The sequence below is a fragment of the Hypanus sabinus genome, chromosome 21, assembly GCF_030144855.1.
Source record: "Hypanus sabinus isolate sHypSab1 chromosome 21, sHypSab1.hap1, whole genome shotgun sequence".
NCBI lineage: Eukaryota > Metazoa > Chordata > Chondrichthyes > Myliobatiformes > Dasyatidae > Hypanus > Hypanus sabinus.
Genome location: NC_082726.1, coordinates 60,663,505 through 60,684,314, shown reverse-complemented (window position 1 = coordinate 60,684,314; position 20,810 = coordinate 60,663,505). Strand labels below are relative to the sequence as shown.

Here is a 20,810-nt window from a genome sequence, read left to right as displayed (position 1 = left end):
TGAAAACACGCAGTGACTCCTCCCAGGTTAGGGGTGGGCTCAAAGGCTTTGCCGATTGCTGCCAAGTCTTTATCAGGAGAAGCTGTCGAAATTGTCCGCTCCCATATAATTACCAACCTGCCAGTTCCAGTCTCAAAGAGCGATCTGGGATTTAAAATCTTTTGCTATATTAGTAGGTTTGATATCTCATGATAGGGATTTCAATCCTATCGTTATTTGACACCCCCACCTTTCTCCACACAAAGTGGAAACATTTGCTTTAAAAATAATCTATCAGTCTGGATGCAGGGTCTTGGCTCCAACCGTCCACTGTCCACTTCCCTCCACAGATGCTGCCTGACCTACTGAGTTCCTCCAGAATCTTGTGCGCTGCTCCAGATTTCAGCATCAGCAAGTTCTTGCTTCTCAGACCGATTAATTAACTTGAATTCAGCATCAGTCGGGCGGGGGGGGGGGGTGTGAGAGAGAGAAAGGCAGATAGAAGGGAAGAGGCAGGGGAAGCAGGGAAGAGAGACATAGAAAGGGAAAAGAGAGAAATATAGTTTGGGGAATCAAGATAGAGAGAGAAGGAAAGAGACAGAGTGAGGGAAAAGATTCAGAGAAAGAGAAAGATTGGGGAAGAGATTGGAGAGAGAGGGATGGGGAGAGTGGGGATGAAACAGAGAGAATAAAGCTTACTGGCATTGCTTTAAGACAAAGGATAGGACCAGTGGGCCAAATAGCTCCCTATTCTGCTATTCAAATGAGCAATCCTGTAATCACTGAAAAAGATCAATGAAATGAAACAATAACTGAAATTCTTTATTTTTCCACTGTATTCTGTAACATAACTGCAGAAAATACATTAGCAATTTATTTAAAATATAACATTGAATCCCGACAAAGAGCCGGTGACCATGTGAGCCCAACAACATTAGATTGTTTCAGGCAGTGTTAATAGTATTCTTGTCAATAGTGCAGCGGTTACTGTTTGTCATCTAATTGTGTTTCTGCACAATTTGCGTTATCACCCAGAGAACATAGTTTAATGAATATAAGCCATCACTTAGATTTTCATTTAAGAAAAAAGAGTAACGCACACAAAATGTTGGATGAACTCAGCAGGTCAGATAGCAGCTATGGAGAGGAATAAAACAGTTGATGTTTTCAGACAAGATGTGGAAAGAACTCTGCCCCCTTCCTTTCTAGTCTTGAAGAAGAGTCTCAACCCAAAACATCAACTGTTTGTTCATTTCAATGGATACTGTCTGACCTGCTGATTTCCTCCAGCATTTTGTGTATTTTCTTAGAAGGTCACATGGATGAAAGAAAAATGCTGGTCTATGAGGGAGGAAAGGCTTAGATTGATCTTGGAGTCGGTTATAAGGTCAGAACAATATTGTGGATTGAGGTTTCTGTACTGTGCTGTACATCCTACCTAGGTATATTCCATTTAATAAGTGTGCTTGTTCGTGAATGGGACTTGTTCTGCTGTTGTTGTTTTGTTATGTTGTTGCTTGTATGGTTCTGCTGAACATTGTAGGCACATGTGGTGGCAATTGTGAGCTGCCCCCTGCACATCCTTAGGTTGTTAATGCGAATGATGCATTTTTCTGTATGTTTCAATTTGCATGTGGTATACTGTATATAAACTAACCTAAATCTGCTTGCATAAGTGATGGTTCATTTTGCTTCAATCTTTATAGACTGGTCAGCTGTTTAGGGATTGGGTTCACAGTCTCAGGATAAGGGGTCTGGCATTTAAGACTAGGATAAGGGTTGCAGATCTTTGAAATTCACTCCCGCAGTGAGCTGTGGCTGATCAGCCACTAGGTATTAAACACAAAGTGCACTGCAGATGCTGTGGTCAAATCAAGACATACAAAAAAGCTGGATGAACTCAGCAGGTTGGGCAGCATCCATTGAAAGAAGCAGTCAACGGATGCTGCCCGACCTGCTGAGTTCATCCAGCTTTTTTATACGTCTTGACAGCCACTGGGTATATCTGTGAAGCAGCTCAGTATATTTTTGACATTAGGGAAATCAATGGAAATGGGTCTGTTGATGAAAGTGGATAAGATTGAAGTCAACCCTTTACTTAAATGGACAATCAACAGGCTTGAGAAATTTCTTGACATACTCTTGCTTTTGTTTGTAATGTCAATGAACAAGAGGACCATTGCAACCAAATGTAATTCTATCTTCTCCCTACATATCAGATTCAGAATCATTTATTATCACTGACATATGTCATGAAATTTGATGTTTTGCAGTACAGTGCAACGCCTGAAATATTGTTATAGAGTATTTTACAATAAGAAATATATTTTAAAAAGTGCAAAAAGAGAGCAAAGTAGTGAGGTAGTGTTCAATCAATTCCTTGGTCTTACTGACATTGGGTGCAAGCTTGTTGTTGTGACACCATTCTACCAGCTGATCTATCCCACTGCTGTTCACTTCCTCATCACCATCCAAGATTTTACAAACAACAGCGTACAGTATGCGCGCGCGCGCGCGCACACACACACACACACACACACACACACACACACACACACACACACACACAGAGTAGAGAGCACCTGTGATCTTGTGCAGGAATCCCAGCTAATTTAATCTCATGAAGACCAGACGCCACTTGAAAAATATCTTCAGAAGAAGGTCTAGAGGAGATTAAGGAGAATAATCCCAGGAATAAAAGGGTTAACATGTGAGGAGTTTTGATGGGTCTGGGTATGTACTCACTGGAGTTTAAAAAAATGGTGGGGCATTGCATTGAAACCCACAGAATATATGTGTGTGTGTGTGTGTGTATGTATGTATATATATATACACACACACAGAGACACAATAGTGGGAGAGTGTAGGACCAGAAGGCACAGCTCAGAATAGAAGGATGTCCCTTTAGACAGAGATGTGGAAGAATTTCTTCAGGTGTAGGGTGGAGAACCTATGGATTTTATTGCCACAGGTGGCTGTGGAGACCAAGTCATTAGGTACTGTAATTTAAGGTGGGGGTTGATAGGTCATTGCTTAGTAAAGGTGTTAAATGTTATGAGGATAAGGCAGGAGAATTGGGTTACAAGGGAAAAAAACTCAGCCATGACTGAATATCAGAGCAGGCTCGATGGGCTTAATGGCCTAATGTGCTATCTCTTATGGTTTTTAGTGCATAGAATGACATCCCAACCTTAATTGTTTATGACCATGCTAATGTTGATGCTGCACCATAGCTGTCTTCTGCATGATAAGAAGTTCAATGAAACTGAAGGCTAAAATGGCTTCTGACTTTGGAGACCTTAGGATCTATTTGCTGTCTTGGTCCTTGACTGTCAGAGCAATGGTTAATGGGGAAATTGCAGACATTTTCAGTAATTTCCATCCATTCATTCAGAAAGTTGTCTCAACCTCCTCCGCAGTCAACTGAATGAACTATTGCATTCAAAGATCTTGACAAACACATCACATTTCTTTATATTATTAAATCATGAGTCAGATCATTTAATTAGAATGCTCCCTATGCAACCTACTGGATATTAATTTCAAAGGCTGCTCTCCTATATAAGGTGATATGTATCCGGTGTTAATCCTAGTATTTGCTATGTCAATATCACTTGCTTATTTGAATGAATTTACATATGAAAACAAATATTATTTACTTAACATTTTGCTCTAGTTTCAAATCTTTCTTTATTTCCATATTTTAATATAGTACAGAATTTTAATTTAAAGAGCACAATAAAACATTCCACAAATTTCCTTATGAAGCTATTAGAAAGTGCTATCTAATCACTGTTTTCACTTGAGGAAAATGTGGTTGCCTTCTAGAAAATATGAGCAAATAACACACAGAATATTAATCATCAAACTGCAGAATCTCAGAAATAGCCTAGAAATGTTCAGTTTAGTTCAGTTCAGTTCAATTTAGTGCTGCATCGTTCATTGACTGCAGGCTGCAGAGCCAATCCATTTTGAAATGCCAGATCTTTCAACCATGCTGCATTCCCTCAGAGACAGCAAAAGCGCCAGATTGCTTAGTCGGCCCAAAAGCACATTATCAAGATATAAATTATAGGCTTCAATTGTTGTAGTAGAAGAATACTTAAAAAAAAGGAGAAGAATGTGTTCCTTGAACTGTCTGCAGGACATCACTGTTGGTCGCTGGTGCCATCTTGCCAAATTCAAACAACCACAATTAGTATTTATCTTAGTTGCATCCAATTAATTGGGTGAAATAATCCCTGACTATCATCCCTGAATCTTGTACCAACTCCTGTGAGTGTCTTCAGATTGGGAATTGACTCTATTGGCTCAATAAAAGGGAACGTCAGAAATAAAAGGTAATGTCAGAGACAGGGAAGATTAGTTCAAGGGGAACAAAATTCCAATCAGAAACACAGATTTATTTTTTTTTAAATCAATATGGCTTAAATCCAAAACACATAGAATTGCTAAGCCTTTCATTTAGAGGAAAATGTATATTTTCCTGGTGCTTTTTGCAACACCAGCTCCCACATCAAAGGCACTCCCACAGCCCACGTTGAAGGATCGGTGTCAGGAATATAATATCTACTTACGGTGCTCACAGCAGGCTCTGCCAGCAGTAATATTATTATACCACTAATTCTGAAGAGGTGTATTTTGTTATTTTCAAATGCACCTGATAAACAAAGTTACCGTGGTATTCTGAGCCTGCCAGGCCTAATAACAGTCATTAAAGGTTATTCTTTCCTGTGCGTTAAACCAGAGGGGGAAGATGTACCTCTCACCTGCTGGGCTGTAACAAACTAAGGTCCAGGTGCAAGTTTAAGTGCTTAAGCTACAATACTGTTACAGGCACACCTCAGCAAAGAGTGGCTTATTTCTCTATAGATTCTAGAAGAAATAAGAAACATAGAAACATAGAAAATAGGTGCAGGAGTAGGCCATTCGGCCCTTCGAGCCTGCACCGCCATTCAGTATGATCATGGCTGATCATCCAACTCAGAACCCTGTATCTGCTTTCTCTCCATACCCCTGATCCCTTTAGTCACAAGGGCTATATCTAACTTCCTCTTAAATATAGCCAATGAACCGGCCTCAACTGTTTCCTATGGCAGAGAGTTCCATAGGAATTCTAGGAATTCACCACTCTCTGTGTGAAGAAGTTTTTCCTCATTTCGGTCCTAAAAAGCTTCCCCTTTATCCTTAAACTGTGACCCCTCGTTCTGGACTTCCCCAACATCGGAAACAATCGTCCTGCATCTAGCCTGTCCAATCCCTTTAGAATTTTATACGTTTCAATAAGATCCCCCCTCAATCTTCTAAATTCCAGTGAGTATAAGCCTAGTCGATCCAGTCTTTCTTCATATGAAAGTCCTGCCATCCCAGGAATCAATCTGGTGAACCTTCTCTGTACTCCCTCTATGGCAAGAATGTCTTACCTCAGATTAGGGGACCAAAACTGCACACAATATTCTAGATGCGGTCTCATCAAGGCCTTGTACAACTGCAGTAGAACCTCCCTGCTCCTGTACTCAAATCCTTTTGCTATGAATGCCAACATACCATTTGCCTTTTTCACCGCCTGCTGTACCTGCATGTCCACCTTCAATGACTGGTGTACAATGACACCCAGGTCTCGTTGCATCTCCCCTTTTCCTAATCAGCCACCATTCAGATAATAATCTGTTTTCCTGTTCTTGCAACCAAAGTGGATAACTTCACATTTATCCACATTAAATTGCATCTGCCATGAATTTGCCCACTCACCTAACCTATCCAAGTCACCCTGCATCCTCTTATCATCCTCCTCACAGTTAACACCGCCACCCAGCTTCGTGTCATCCGCAAACTTGGAGATGCTGCATTTAATTCCCTCATCTAAATCATTAATATATATTGTAAACAACTGGGGTCCCAGCACTGAGCCTTGCGGTACCCCACTAGTCACTGCCTGCCGTTCTGAAAAGGTCCCGTTTACTCCCACTCTTTGCTTCCTGCCTGCCAACCAATTCTCTATCCACATCAATACCATACCCCCAATACCGTGTGCTTTAAGTTTGTACACTAATCTCCTGTGTGGGACCTTGTCAAAAGCCTTTAGAAAATCTAAATATACCACATCCACTGGCTCTCCCCTATCCACTCTACTAGTTACATCTTCAAAAAATTCTATAAGATTCGTCAGACATGATTTTCCTTTCACAAATCCATACTGACTTTGTCCAATGATTTCACCTCTTTCCAAATGTGCTGTTATCACATCTTTGATAACCGACTCTAGCATTTTCCCCACCACCGATGTCAGACTAACCGGTCTATAATTCCCCGGTTTCTCTCTCCCTCCTTTTTTAAAAAGTCGGGTTACATTAACCACTCTCCAATCCTCAGGAACTAATCCAGGATCTAAGGAGTTTTGAAAAATTATCACTAATACATCCACTATTTCTTGGGCTACTTCCTTAAGCACTCTGGGATGCAGACCATCTGCCCTGGGGATTTATCTGCCTTTAATCCCTTCAATTTACCTAACACCATTTCCCTACTAACATGTATTTCCCTTAGTTCCTCCATCTCACTAGACCCTCGGTCCCTTACTATTTCCAGAAGATTATTTATGTCCTCCTTAGTGAAGACAGAACCAAAGTAGTTATTCAATTGGTCTGCCATGTCTTTGTTCCCTATGATCAATTCACCTGTTTCTGACTGTAAAGGACCTACACTTGTCTTGACCAATCTTTTTCTTTTCACGTATCTATAAAAGCTTTTACAGTCAGTTTTTATGTTCCCTGCCAGCTTTCTCTCATAATCTTATTTCCCTTTCCTAATTAAGCCCTTTGTCCTCCCCTGCTGGTCTCTGAATTTCTCCCAGTCCTCAGGTGTACTGCTTTTTTTTGCTAATTTATATGTTTCTTCTTTGGACTTGATACTGTCCCTAATTTCCCTTGTCAGCCATGGGTGCACTACCTTCCCAAGTTTATTCTTTTGCCAAACTGGGATGAACAATTGTTGTAGTTCATCCATGTGATCTTTAAATGCTTGCCATTGCATATCCACTGTCAACCCTTTAAGTATCATTTGCCAGTCTATCTTAGCTAATTCACATCTCATACCTTCAAAATTACCCTTCTTTAAGTTCAGAACCTTTGTTTCTGAATTAACTATGTCACTCTCCATCTTAATGAAGGATTCCACCATATTATGGTCACTCTTACCCAAGGGGCCTCACACGACAAGATTGCTAACTAACCCTTCGTCATTGCTCAATACCCAATCTAGAATGGCCTGCTCTCTAGTTGGTTCCTCGACATTTTGGTTCAGAAAACCATCCCGCATACATTCCAAGAAATCCTCTTCGTCAGCACCCTTACCAATTTGGTTCACCCAATCTATATGTAGATTGAAGTCACCCATTATAACTGCTGTTCCTTTATTGCATGCATTTCTAATTTCCTGTTTAATGCCATCCCCAACCTCACTACTATTGTTAGGTGGTCTGTACACAACTCCCACCAGCGTTTTCTGCCCCTTAGTATTATGCAGCTCTACCCATATCGATTCCACATCCTCCAAGCTAATGTCCTTCCTTTCTATTGCGTTAATCTCCTCTCTAACCAGCAATGCTACCCCACCTCCTTTTCTTTCGTGTCTATCCCTCGAAGAATGGAGGGATATTCTATTTCCTGTCTATCTAAGAATAGTGATTAAGAAAGTATAAAGATTAATTTATTATCCAAAACCTAGAAAATGTAAGAATTTGGCCTGGGCTCAAGTGTCATGTCGTGTTCTGGTTGCCACAGCACAGGTAAGGTGTGAAGTGAAGGTGTGTTGGTAACAGAGAAGGTATAGAGGATATCTACAAAGATGTTACCAAAGCTGGAGGATTGTAAGAGAGATTGACAAGGCTGCATTTTGTTTCCTTGGGGAAATTTAATCAAGATGAATAAAATTGTAAGATTAACAAGAATGAGAAGGTTGGAACTGTTCTTTTAGCAGTGAGATCAATAGCCTTCCTGCTTCTATTGGACAGAAGTTACCTAACCATAATGCTATACTAGCACCAGTGACCCAATTTCAATTCTGTTGCACCCTATAAGGAGTTTGACCGCTCTCCCCGTGAATAGATGGGTTTCATCTGGGTGCTCCGGTTTCCTCCCACAGTCCAAAGACGTACAGGTTAGTAGGTAAATTGGTCACAAAGTCTTAGACCACTATAGTGCAGAAACAGGCCCTTTCGCCCATCTAATCCTTGTCAAACTATTACTCTGTCTAGTCCCATTGACATGCACCTGGACCATAGCTCTCCAAACCTCACCCATCCATGCACTTATCCCAACTTCTCTTAAATGTTAAAATCAAACCCGCATCCACCACTTCCACTGGCAGCTTGTTCCACACTCTCACCATCCACTGGATGAAGAAATTATCCCTTCATGTTCCCCTTAAACATTTCCCCTTTCACCTTTAACCCATGATCTCCAGTTGTAGTCTCACACAACCTAAGTGGATAAAGCCAGCTCTCATTTACCCTGTCTATACCACTCATAATTTCATATTCCTCTATCAGATCACCTCTCACTCTCCTGTGCTCCAGGGAATCATGACTTGTGGAGTTGGTTGATGGAATCTAGCCATCAGGGCAGTTCAAAGCTCTTATCATTGCTGCAGGATGCTCAGCATCCATCTGAACCATTAGAACAGGCACATTGTCTTTGTTAAAATTACTTCCCAGATTTTTTCTATCCTTTCCTGCCTCTTTCCTTCAGACTGCCTACATCAGTGTGACAGGCTGTATGTGCCCTTTGTCACTTTGGTGACTCTCATTGGACTGGAAAGGCCTGTTACCACACAGTATCTTTAATTATATTAATAGCTTGAGGACATGAACCACCAGGCTCATCACACTGATGAGCTTCTATCCCACTGATATAAGTCTCCTGAACCCATCTCTTATGCAATAAAGATGAACTCATGATCTCTCATGTCTACCTTGTCACGATCCTTACACATTACTTGTCTACATGTACTGTACCTTCTCAGTAACTATAACAATAACATCTACATTCTGTTTATTTTGCCTTTGAATTACTATAATGTACTTACAGTATGCATCAATGATCTGATTGGATGGCACACAAAAAAAATGCTTTTCACTGTATCTCAGTACAGATGACAACAATGAACCAATGAACAACTCCCAACCCGGGGGCAGAGATTTACTGCAGACGACTTGGGAAGAAGAATATTTGGGATTAGAGGTAGTCATCTTTTTTTTTCATCCAGCCGATGATGGGGTTCTGGATTGCTGATGGAGGCAGAAAGCCCATCATAATTCAAGTATACCTGGGTGACTATGTTCCACGAGGCAATCGAACAAGAGCTGGCAAATGGAATCAGTAAATTTTTGTCTCTGAGGAGAAGAGTTTGTTATGTGCCATGTCTTTCCATGACCATGATTGTTCTTGTTAAATTTTTTGACAGAAGTGGATGTCATTGCCTTCTTCTAGGTACATCTTTACAAAACAGGTGACCCCAGCCATTATCAATACTCTTCACAGATTGTCTGCCTGACATCAATAGTTGCATAACCAGGACTTGCCAATCTATATAAACCTGTCCAATGGTCAATCTAACCCTTCCCTTCTACATACCACATAACCTTCTATTTTTCTTTCATCCATGTCCCTAATGTATCTGCTTCTATCACCACTCCTGCCAGTGTGTCCCAGACAGCCATCACTCTCCTCAGGAAGCAGAGACGCTGTTGTATTTTCTTGACCAAAGAGATGGTGTTGAGGGACCAGGTGAGATTGTCTGTTATGTGCACTCCCAGAAACTTGGTGCTCCAAACTCTGTCCGTGCAGGAGCTCTGTATGTGCAGTGAGGAGTGGTCAGCTTGCACCTTTCTAAAGTCCACAGTCAACTCTTTGTCTTGTCCATGTTGAGACCCAAGTTGTTGTGCTTACACCATTCTGCCAACCACTCTACTTCCTCTCTATACAGTGCCTCAGTGTTGTAGATGAGGCCAGCCACTGTTGTGAAATCAGCAAACTTGATTATTTGATTTGAACTAGATGTAGCAGTGCAGTCATGCATCAGCAGCGTAAACGTCAACGCTGAGCACACTTCCCTCAGGGAGCATCGGTGCTCAGTATGATGGAGCTAGAGGTGCTTCTGTCTACATGGACTGACTGTGGCCTTTCTGTCAGGAAGTCCAGGATCCAATTACCAATACTCCAGTTACAACTACTGTCCCCTCCTATCAAATTCCAACTTCTTCAACACTTTACCTCTTCCAACTCTCCTCTCTCAGCCTTTTACTTCATCTCCTCCCTTCCCCACAAAACCACCTTCCTCCTCACCCATCACCTGCCAGCTTGTACTCCTTCCCCTCCCCTCTCCTTTTCATTCTGGCTTTGCCCCCTTCCTTTCCAATCTTGCTTAAGGGTCTTGACCTGAAATGCAATCTGTTTATTCTCCATAGATGCCGTCTGTCTTGATGAGTTCCTCCAACATTTTGTATGTGTTGCTATACAGAAATATCCTTTTCTTCTGAAGGATGGTTGACTTGAGATTGCTTCCACAAACCTTCTTGCTGAAGACAGCAGATGAAACTTCGCAATTGAATTTAGCACAAAGATTGTAGCAGGCAAAACAGGGCAAAGTATTTCAAATTCAGACAACTTGTGAGCAAATAAAAGCAACACCTTAAGGCTGAAATTGGAAGTGATCATGACAATCCCAGTATTGTGTATAGAGAGTAATTGAAAAGATTTCTTTTGCTTTTTTGGAATTGCTGATCTCAGCCAGAAAGAAAGCACATGCATCAATGATGATGTGATTTGTGATGGAAAAATAATGAGGTTTGTTCAGTAAAAACCTGACTTTATTGTGAAATCTTCTCAATGGAAGTAAACGCTATTACGCACTGTACCGTACATATACCAATTATAGAAAATGAAATAACTTTATTTTTGGTACAAAATCAACATCAGTGGAAAACTCAGGTGTCTAGGGGAGAGGAGGAGGCTAATGGTTTACAAAGATGCTGGGATGGGGCAGAAGAATCAGAATCAGGTTTATTATCAATGGCATACTGATTATCACGATTTTTTTGTTTCATGACAAAATTAAAATGCAATACACAAGTTACAATAAGAAATATGTACAAAATCTGAAGTAGGTAGTGCAAAAAGAGAGCAAAAAATTGTGAGGTGGTGTTCATGGATTCAATCTTCATTCAGAAATCTGATAGCAGAGTGGAAGAGGCTGGAATGGCACAATAAGAATGGTAAATTTAATGCAGTTGTTCCCAAACTTTTTTTTATGCCATGGACCAATACCATTAAGCAATGGATCCACGGACCCCAGGTTGGGAACCCCTGACTTAAAGGAAGGGTATAGAAAAAAATTAAGAATTCATCAACAGGGTGTCTTGGAGGGACAGAACAGGTTCAATATGTAGGGTGCAGGTAGCAGAAGAAGGGAGAGGCAGTACATGGGTCCTAAGTGAGAGGGGAGAGATGAGAGAGAAGAGAGGAACAGTAGGGGCTCTGGGTTAGGTCCTTCCAGTCACCTCTTAGAGAAGCCTCTTCCACTCTACCGTCAAATTTCTGAATGAACATTGATCCCATGAATATTACTTCCCAATGTTTTGCTCTGTTTTGCATTATTTACTTAATTTATATATATATATATATCTTATTGTAAAATGGCTATATTTGTGTATGGGAAGAAAGGTGAATATACAAAATCTGAGTGAAGGCAAGAAGAGAAAGTGAATATATGAGGGTGTTGGGGGTGAACGCAGGAAAGAGGAGATGGATAGAGTGAAGGAGGGAGTGCTGGTAATGCAGGGAGCAGGATGACCATGTGTTTATTATTCAGCCATACAGTTGCGTCATCATCCCTGAAAACTGCCAACTTAGCTGGTCACAAAATAAGCAATGTACTGGGAATCTGAGTTTTGGTTCATTTTATGGGATGTGGGCATTTCTAACAAGGCCAGTATCTTATTGTCCATCCACATTTGCTCTTAAGAAGGTGAGATTGAGCCATGGTCCTTTCAATGAAGGAGTTCCTACAGTGTTGTTGGAGAGGGAGTTCCAGGGTCTAGAGCAAGCAAACATAAAGAGATGGCAGTGTACTTACAAGTCAGAATGGAGTACAAAAAGGAGGGAAATCCGAAAGTGGTGGCGTTTCCATGCAGCTGCCTCCTTTGTTCTTCCTCGTGGTAGAGATGTTGGGTTTGGGAGGTTCTGTCAATGCAGTCTGAGTTAATAAGTACAGTGCATTTGTAGAATGGTACGTGCAGCAGTCATTGTGCACTGCTGAGCATATTCTGTTAGATATGTAATCCTGGTGACATATCTTATCTCCTTCCATCCAGAAGTTATAAGGACCTCTTATACATTAAACGTGAACTCTTAACCTCATAATCTACCTTGTCATAACCTTTGCACCTTGCTGTCCACCTGCATTGAACTTCCTCTGTAACTGCATCCTGCATCCTTTTATTATTTCTCCTTTCTAATACCTCAATGTACTATATCTTGAAATGACCTGTATGGATGGTTTGTCAATCAGAGTTTTTTTTTACCATATTCCCATACATGTGACAATAATAACCCATCTACTATTACAACTCTATTAAATCAATGGACCTCAGTTTTGAAGTATAAACCTGAATGACAAAAATATGAGATAAATACAAAGATAAGTTGAGCGATCTAGGGCTTTTCTCTTTTGTATGAAGGGGGATGAGAGGTGGCTTGATAGAGGTGTTTAAGATGATAAGCAGCTTTGATAGAGTGGACAGCCAGCAGGGCAGAAATGGCTAATACAAGGTGACACAATTTAAAGTGATTGGAGGAAAGTACAGGAGGGATTTTGCAGGGAGAGTGGTGAGTGTGTGGAGCACACTGCCAGGAGTAGTGGAAGAGGCTGATACATTAGGGGCATTTAAGAAACTCTGAGATGGATGAATGGAGGGAAAATGGGGGGAGGCACTTTGGAGGGAAAGACTAGATTGCATGTGCAGTAGGTCAGAAGGTTGGCGCAACATCGCGTGTCGAAGAATCTGTACTGTGCAGTAATGTTATACACTCTAAAAGCTAGGATACTGTATTTATACTCATAGTCAAAATGTCTGAAACCCAAAGGTCAGGAGTAACCCACAGGTAAGGGATCATTTTAGAAGTATCTGAGGAATGTCTTTTTTTCCACCAAGAAAGTAGAACCTGAGGGTATGATGCAGGAAGAGGCTCGCACAACATTTAAGAATTCAAACTTCAAAGTACATTTATTATCAAAATATTTATACTATATATAATTTTGAGATTCATCTTCTTGGCAGGCAGTCACAAAAAAAGCACAATATAATTCATGAAAAGCTCCACACCACAAAGACAGTCAAACATTCAACATGTGAAAAAAGAGGAATAAATCATGCAAACAATAAAAAAACAAACAATTCACAGACCATGAAGCACAGAGTAGCTGAAAGTAGGACATCAGCTATGGAGCCAGTTCAACACTGCTGATGGTCCAGAAGCCCGATGACTGCAGGCTACAGCCACGGAGCCAGATCAGCAATGAGGGTGATGCGAATTATGTGGACAAGCATTTGAACTGCCGAAGTGTAGAAAGCTGCAGAGTAATAGCTGGTAGATGGGATTTAGTGTACAGTAGTTATATACTTGGTGCTCATGGTATGCCAGTCTCTGTACTGTATGACTCCATGACTCATCCGTTCTGACCAGCTACACCTTTGTTTCCCACACCCAGAGTATGATCTGTGCACCTCCGAATCTTCCTGCTTCTTGCAAGTGTTGTTCAGAGAGAAAGACACACAAATTCATCACCTGAGGTACTACAACCCATGGCAATCAAGAGAAAGTTTCTTTGCTCATGTTTGACCCAATGTTGTGCATCTTTATGGAATGCCATAAGTTGTAGAGAGCATTCATTAAATTGTAACATTAACACTCTGATTCAGACACATAAAAAAGCAATATGAAGGCAAAATAAGGTTGCTAAAGTGTTTTTAATGAGGCTGCTATAGTGAAGCTTCTTTCTAATAACCACTTCTAGCGGATTTAACTAGACACATTCCATCTTTCAAATATGTAACCTATTAAAATGCCACTTGCTTCCATTCAGCTACTTACATAATGTGTAAAGACACACTCTTAATAATCTTCTGAAAAAGTATATAATTTCTAACCTTGTAAATCCTTCCTGAATTTCTGTATGATGTACTTTTTTTCTCATTTCATTTGACTTTGCTGTCTCTTATGAGCCCACTGTTCCAGAAACACAAACAGTCATATCACACTCTTTCTCGACCTTCAACATCTTGGCAGAGAATGTGTCAATGAAATTCATCCCAGTTAAGTCCAATCTCCCACCGCAAAGTTTACATGATGGAGTCACTGGGTGGAGAGGACAATGAAACCCTGGTTGATTTCTTCTCAGTGTATGCTCATGGCCTTCTGCTGCTGTAGCCCATTCACTTCAAGGTTTGTGCGTTCGCAGATGCTTTTCTGTACACCACTGTTACAATATATGGTTATTTGAATCATTGTTGCTTTCCTGTCAGCTTGAATCAGTCTGGCCATTCTCCACTGACTTCTCTCATTAAAAAGACATTTTTGTCCACAGAACTGTCACTCACCGGATTTTTTTTTTGTTTATTTGTATCATTCTCTGTAAACACTAAAGACTGTTGTACATGAAAATCCCAGGAGGTTATATGTCTGAGGTACTCAAGCCACCCCATCTGGCACCAAAGTTCATTCAAAGTCACTTAGATCACATATCTTCCCCATTCTGATATTTGGTCTATACAACAACTGAACCTCTTGAGCACGTCTGCATGTTTTTAGCATTGAGTTTCTGCCACATGATTGGCTGATTTGCATTTACAAGCAGGGTACAGGTGCACTAAAATGGCCGCTGAATGTATGTGAGGTGAACTGTCTTGTCAATGCTCACTATAGCAGCAGACATCCAGACCCCACCTATTTAGACAAGGTAAAAGTTTAATTACAACTATTGACTTTATTTGTCACATGTACATCAAAACGTGCAGTGAAATGCATTATTTGTGTCAATGACCAAGACACTCTGAGAATGTGCTGGGAGCAGCCTGCAAGTATTATGATGTTTCAGGTGCCAACATAGCATGCCCACACTTACTAACCGTGACCTGTATGTCTTTGGACTATGGGAGGAACTGGAGCACACAGAGGCAACCCCACAGTCATAGGGAGAACGTACAAACTGCTTACAGACAGCAGTGGGAATTGAACCGTGATCTTACAGCTTGTATCGTAAAGCATTACACTAACCCCTACATTACCATCTCTTAACCTGGAGAGAGGAGGCTGAGAGATGTGGTGGGGGGGATGTAGGTGGTGAAGAGGTGGCACTTGACAGCAAAAGAGCAAAGAAAAGATAAAGATACAAAGAAAAAGATTCTAACAACTTCAATATCACTCTGATCATAATAGTAAGTGCTCCCTCATGTGGGCGTCTATTAAATCAAATAACATTTACTGTTTGAACTTTATTCATTTTAATAATGCGGGAAAGATTTAATTCCTTTTATTGAAAGTTAAACCAAGCACTGGTTCAAGCAAATATTGGCAAGCTCCAGGGTGAAATTCACATTATTTATTAACCCACTAGGTGAATTGGTAACTTAGTAGGTGAGTCCAGAGAGCTATTTGCATGTGACCATGTGATAATGCACTGGAAGTTCAACTAATGTGAGCTATAGACTGTAACATAGGAACCGTGCTTCTCTGAGGATTGAGTCATCACCACGTAAGTACTATCTTCTTCCATCTTTGAAGATGCCCCAGGTCCTCTACTGTCCAGCTCACACCTGCAATACTTAACCACAGTTGGATACTACTGTTTAATTCTTAGATTAGATTGTTTAATTGATATTTTCTTTGAGTTTAACAATTAATTTTCTGCTTGTATTTTAAGCAGTTCTTACAGTGCCTATAAAAAGTATTCACTCCTCCTTGGAAGTTTTCATGGTTTATTGTTTTACAACATTCAATCACAGTCGATTTAATTTGGATTTTTTGACATTAATCAACAGAAGAAGACACTATAGTGTCAAAGTGAAAACAGATCTCTACAAAGTGACCTGAATTAATTGTAAATAGAAAACACAAAATAATTGATTGCATAAGTAGTCACCCCTTTTAATATGACACACCAAATCATCATTGGTGCAACTAATTGTTTTCAAAAGTAACGTAATTAGTTAAATGGAGATCCGTTTTTGGAGACCTATGTGCAGTCAAGGTGTTTCAATTGATTGTAGAAAAAGTACACCTGTATCTGGAAAGTCCAACTGCTGGTGAGTCAGTATCCTGGCAAAAACTACACCGTGAACACAAAAGAACACTCCAAGCAACTCTGCGAAAAGGTTATTGAAAAGCACGAGCCAGGAGATGGATACAAGAAAATTTCCAAGTCACTGAATATCTCTTGGAGTACAGTTAATTCAAACATCAAGAAATGGAAAGAATATGATACAACCGTAAATCTGCCTAAAGCAGACCATCCTCAACACCTGAGTGACCATGCAAGAAGGGGACTGGTGAGGGAGGCCACCAAGAGACCTATGACAGCTCTGGAGGAGTTACAAGTTACAGTGGCTGAGATGGGAGAGACTGCACATACAGCTGTTGCCCGGGTGCTGAACCAGCCATAGCTTTATGGGAGAGTGGCAAGGAGAAAGCCACCATTGAAAAAACACACATGAAATCTCAGCTGGAGTGGCTGCATCATGATGCGGGGATACTTCACTTGACCGGAAGGCTTGTGAAGGTAGAGTGTAAAATGAATGCAGCAAAATACAGGGAAATGCTAGAGGAAACCCCAATGCAGTTTGCAAGAGAACTGCAATTTGGGAGAAGATTTGTTTTCCAACAAGACAATGACTTCGAGCATAAAGCCAAAGCTACACAGGAATGGCTTAAAAACAACAAAATTAATGTCCTGGAGTGGCCAAGTCAGTCCAGGCCTCAATCCAATTGAGAATTTGTGGCTGGGTTTGAAAAGGGCTGTTCACTCACAATCCCCATGCAATCTGACAGAGCTTGAGCAGTTTTATAAAGAAGAATGGAGAAAAATTGCAGTGTCCAGATGTGCAAAGCTGATAGAGACCAATCCACACAGACTCGAGGCTGTAATCGCTGCCAAAGGTGCATCTACTAAATACTGACTTGAAGCGGGGTGACTACTTAAGCAATCAATTATTTTGTCTTTTATGTTTGTAGTTCATTTAGATCACTTTGTAGAGATCTGTTTTCTCTTTGGCATGAAAGAGTCTTTTGCTGTTGATCACTGTGAAAAAAAGCCAAATTAAATCCACTGTGATTCAATGATGTAAAATGATAAAACATGAAAGTTAGATATGTTAAAATGATAAAACATAAGTTAGATATGGCCCTTGTGGCTAAAGGGATCGGGGGTATGGAGAGAAAGCAGGTACAGGATTCTGAGTTGGATGATCAGCCATGATCATACTGAATGGCGGTGCAGGCTCAAAGGGCCGAATGGCCTACTCCTGCACCTATTTTCTATGTTGTATGTTTCTATGAACATTTCCAAGGGGGTGGGGAAGGTGAATACTTTTTATAGGCTCTGTATATGCATGTAACAGTTTATTATGCTTCCTAGTGGCCATAATGTATATATACAAGATCAGCATGTTCTCGTGGTTATATTGGTATGATGCTGGAAGCTTCTCTTGGCTGCATTATTTGAATGAGCTATCTCAATGGCTACTTTTATCTTCAAATCTGAATGGAATTTTCCTGACATAAGGGTATTTCAGAACTGACCACAAGGTCAGTGCCATCTTAGATTTTTTAGATCTCTCTTTTCACTTAGTAGACCTCTATCACTGTTCGTTTCAATTTCTCTTTGTTCCATTGACACTTAATAAAACAGTCATGAAGCAAGAAGTTTTGTGCCTCTTTCCTGACTTCCGAAAGAAACTTGGATTAAAACATCAGAATCCAACACCACTTCTCTGTTACATCCGGAGGCCATGTCAATCTATTCCCTATTCCAAAGCAACCTCTCTTTCCAGTCATATCCAAAAACTCTGCCTCAGATTCCTGCCTCACACTGGATTCTGTTCATTTTGCTCACGGATCTGGGTTTCCTCAGGCAATGCAACAATTCAGTTTTAAAACCCTTGCCACATTTTCAAGCTCCCTCCATTTCTCATTCCTCAGCTCTCTCTCTTAAACTAAAACTTCCTGCAGTGATCAGTGATTTCTGTGCTACCCAAATTTGCAGGTGCATTGACTCCACCATCAGTTGCCAGTTCCTTCAGCTACTGTCACACTAAGCTCTGCAATTCCTTCCTAAATTACTTCTTTTCTTCTCCCTCCCCGCTTATGATATGTACCTTTACCCCCAGACCCCTTGCCATCTACTTCTCAAGTGGTCTGCTGCCAATCATTTGATCAATACCCTGAATTTGGTTTTAATATGCAAATCTAATTCAAGGTTCAATATTCAAGTTTATTTATCATATGTACACCAAAACATGCAGTGAAATGTCTCATTTGCATTCGCAACCAACACACCCGAGGATGTGCTGGGGGCAGCCTGTAAGCATTATCACACATTCTGGTGCCAATATAGCATGCCCACAAAGCTCATCAGAACAACGCAGAACACAACAAGCAACAAAACAACAACAGCACAAGCCCCCATTCCTTCAAAGCAACACAGACAAAATGCTTGAAGAACTCAGCAGGTCAGGCAGCAGCTAGGGAAATGAATAGATAGTCAACATTTTGGACCGAGACCCTTCCTCAGGACTGAGAAGGAGGGGGGAAGGTGCCAGAATAAAAAGGTGGGGAGAGGAGTAGGAGGTTAGCTGGAAGCTGATAGGTGAAGTCAGGTGTGTTGGAGAGATCAAGGGCTGAAGAAGAAGGAATCTGATAGGAGAGGAAAGTGGATCAGAGGAGAAAGGGAAAGAGGAAGGGACATGGTGGAAATAATAGGCAGGTGAGAAGAGGAAAATGGTCAGAATATGGTATAGAGGAAGGGGAGGGGGATGGAATATGTCTACCTGAAGGTAAATTGATATTCATGCCACCAGGTTGGAGGCTACCAGACAGAATATAAGCTGCTGTTCTTCCACCTTGAGGGTGGTCTCATCTTGGCACAAGAGGAGGCAATGAACTGACATGTTGGAAATGGGAATGGGAATCAGAATTAAAGTGACTGGCCACCAGGAAGTCCTGCTTGTGGTGGATGGTGCAGGGGGTGCTCAATGAAGCTGTCCCCCATTTACGATGGGTCTCACCACATTGGAAGCACCAGACACAATGGATGACCCCAGTAGATTCACAGGTGAGGTGTTGCATTAGCTGGAAGGACTACCTGAGACCCTGAATGGAGGTGGGGTAGGAGGTGTAGGGCAGGTGCTCCTCCATCCCACTTATGCACATACACAGTCCTCTAACTCCAAGGCAGTCCATACTCCAGTGGATCCAGATTCAGACTTGAATTTAGTCATGGTCACACAGATATTGGGCCTTTGACTACCCAAGCAGACTCCCAGAGATTCACACACCTGGGGCACCCACCAATGGGCCTGGATTCCCAAGGCTCCGGCCTTGATTCTCTGCCTTTGTTACTCTTCCATTTCTCTGACTCCCCCTGCTCGTTGATGCCCTGTGCCCCATACACATGTCTGCTGTTAGATGAGCAAAACATTGTTGATGAATCTCTGTCCTTGAACTCACTAAATTGGGAGCAGTCTTTAATAACTTCCCCATTGTGAACGTATTTTTAGCAAGAAAATAATAAAACATTTCATTGAAATTACTTCTCATTCTTGATGCCAACTCAGAATATTAAATCTGGAGCTGTTAATCCACCTTATGAGAACAAATAACCATCTGAAGCTGATGTTTGGCTAACTTCAAAACATAGCAATTATACATCCAGGGAAAATAAAATTGTGCTTCAATCAAAGTGCTGTGCCAATAAAATAACTTTGAAGGCTAGATGTTCGGTTCTGGTCACCTCATTATAGGAAGGATGTGGAAGCTTCAGAGAGGGGAGAGGACCTTTACCGGGATGCTGCTTGAACCAGTCAGCATGTCTTATGAAGATAGATTGAGTGAGCTAGGGTTTTTCTCTGAGGAGCAAAGGAGGATGAGAGGTGACCTGATAGAGATGTACACAATCTTTAGAGGCATAGATTGAATGATAGCCTACAGATTTTTCCCCCAGGAAGTGGCTAACACAAGGGGGACATAATTTTAAGGTGATTGGAAGAAAGTATAGTGGAATGTCAGAGCTAAGGTCTTTACACATTGACTGGTGGATGCATGGAACACCCTGCCGGGGATGGTGATAAAGGTAGCTACAATAGAGGCATTTAAGAGACTCTTAGACAGACACGTTTATTTATTTATTTATTTGGAGGTACAAATCAGTAACAGGCCCTTCCGGTCCAATGAACCTCAACCATTTTTACACCCTCATGACAAATTCACCTACAAACCTGAACATCTTTGGAATGTGGGAGGAAACCAGAGCACCAGAGCAATACCTCATATTCTGTCTGGGTAGTCTCCAACCTAATGGCACCATCATCAATTTCTCTTCCCTATAAAAATTTCCCTCCTCCCTTCCTTCATCTCTTCCCCACTTTGGCCTCTTCTCCTCACCTGCCTATCACCTATCCCTGCTACTCCTCCTTCTTTCCTTTCTCACATGGTCCACTCTTGTCTCATATCAGATTCCTTCTTCTCCAGCCTTTACCTGGCTTCACCTACTATCTTCTAGCT

General features: G+C 41.2%; 1 protein-coding gene across 2 annotated transcripts in view; it reads left to right on the top strand.

The window, feature by feature from the left end:
* ttc23 (tetratricopeptide repeat domain 23) overlaps nucleotides 1–20,810 on the top strand; it is a 190,957-nt gene that overhangs the window by 22,747 nt on the left and 147,400 nt on the right. The gene's annotated exons all lie outside the window — the stretch shown is intronic.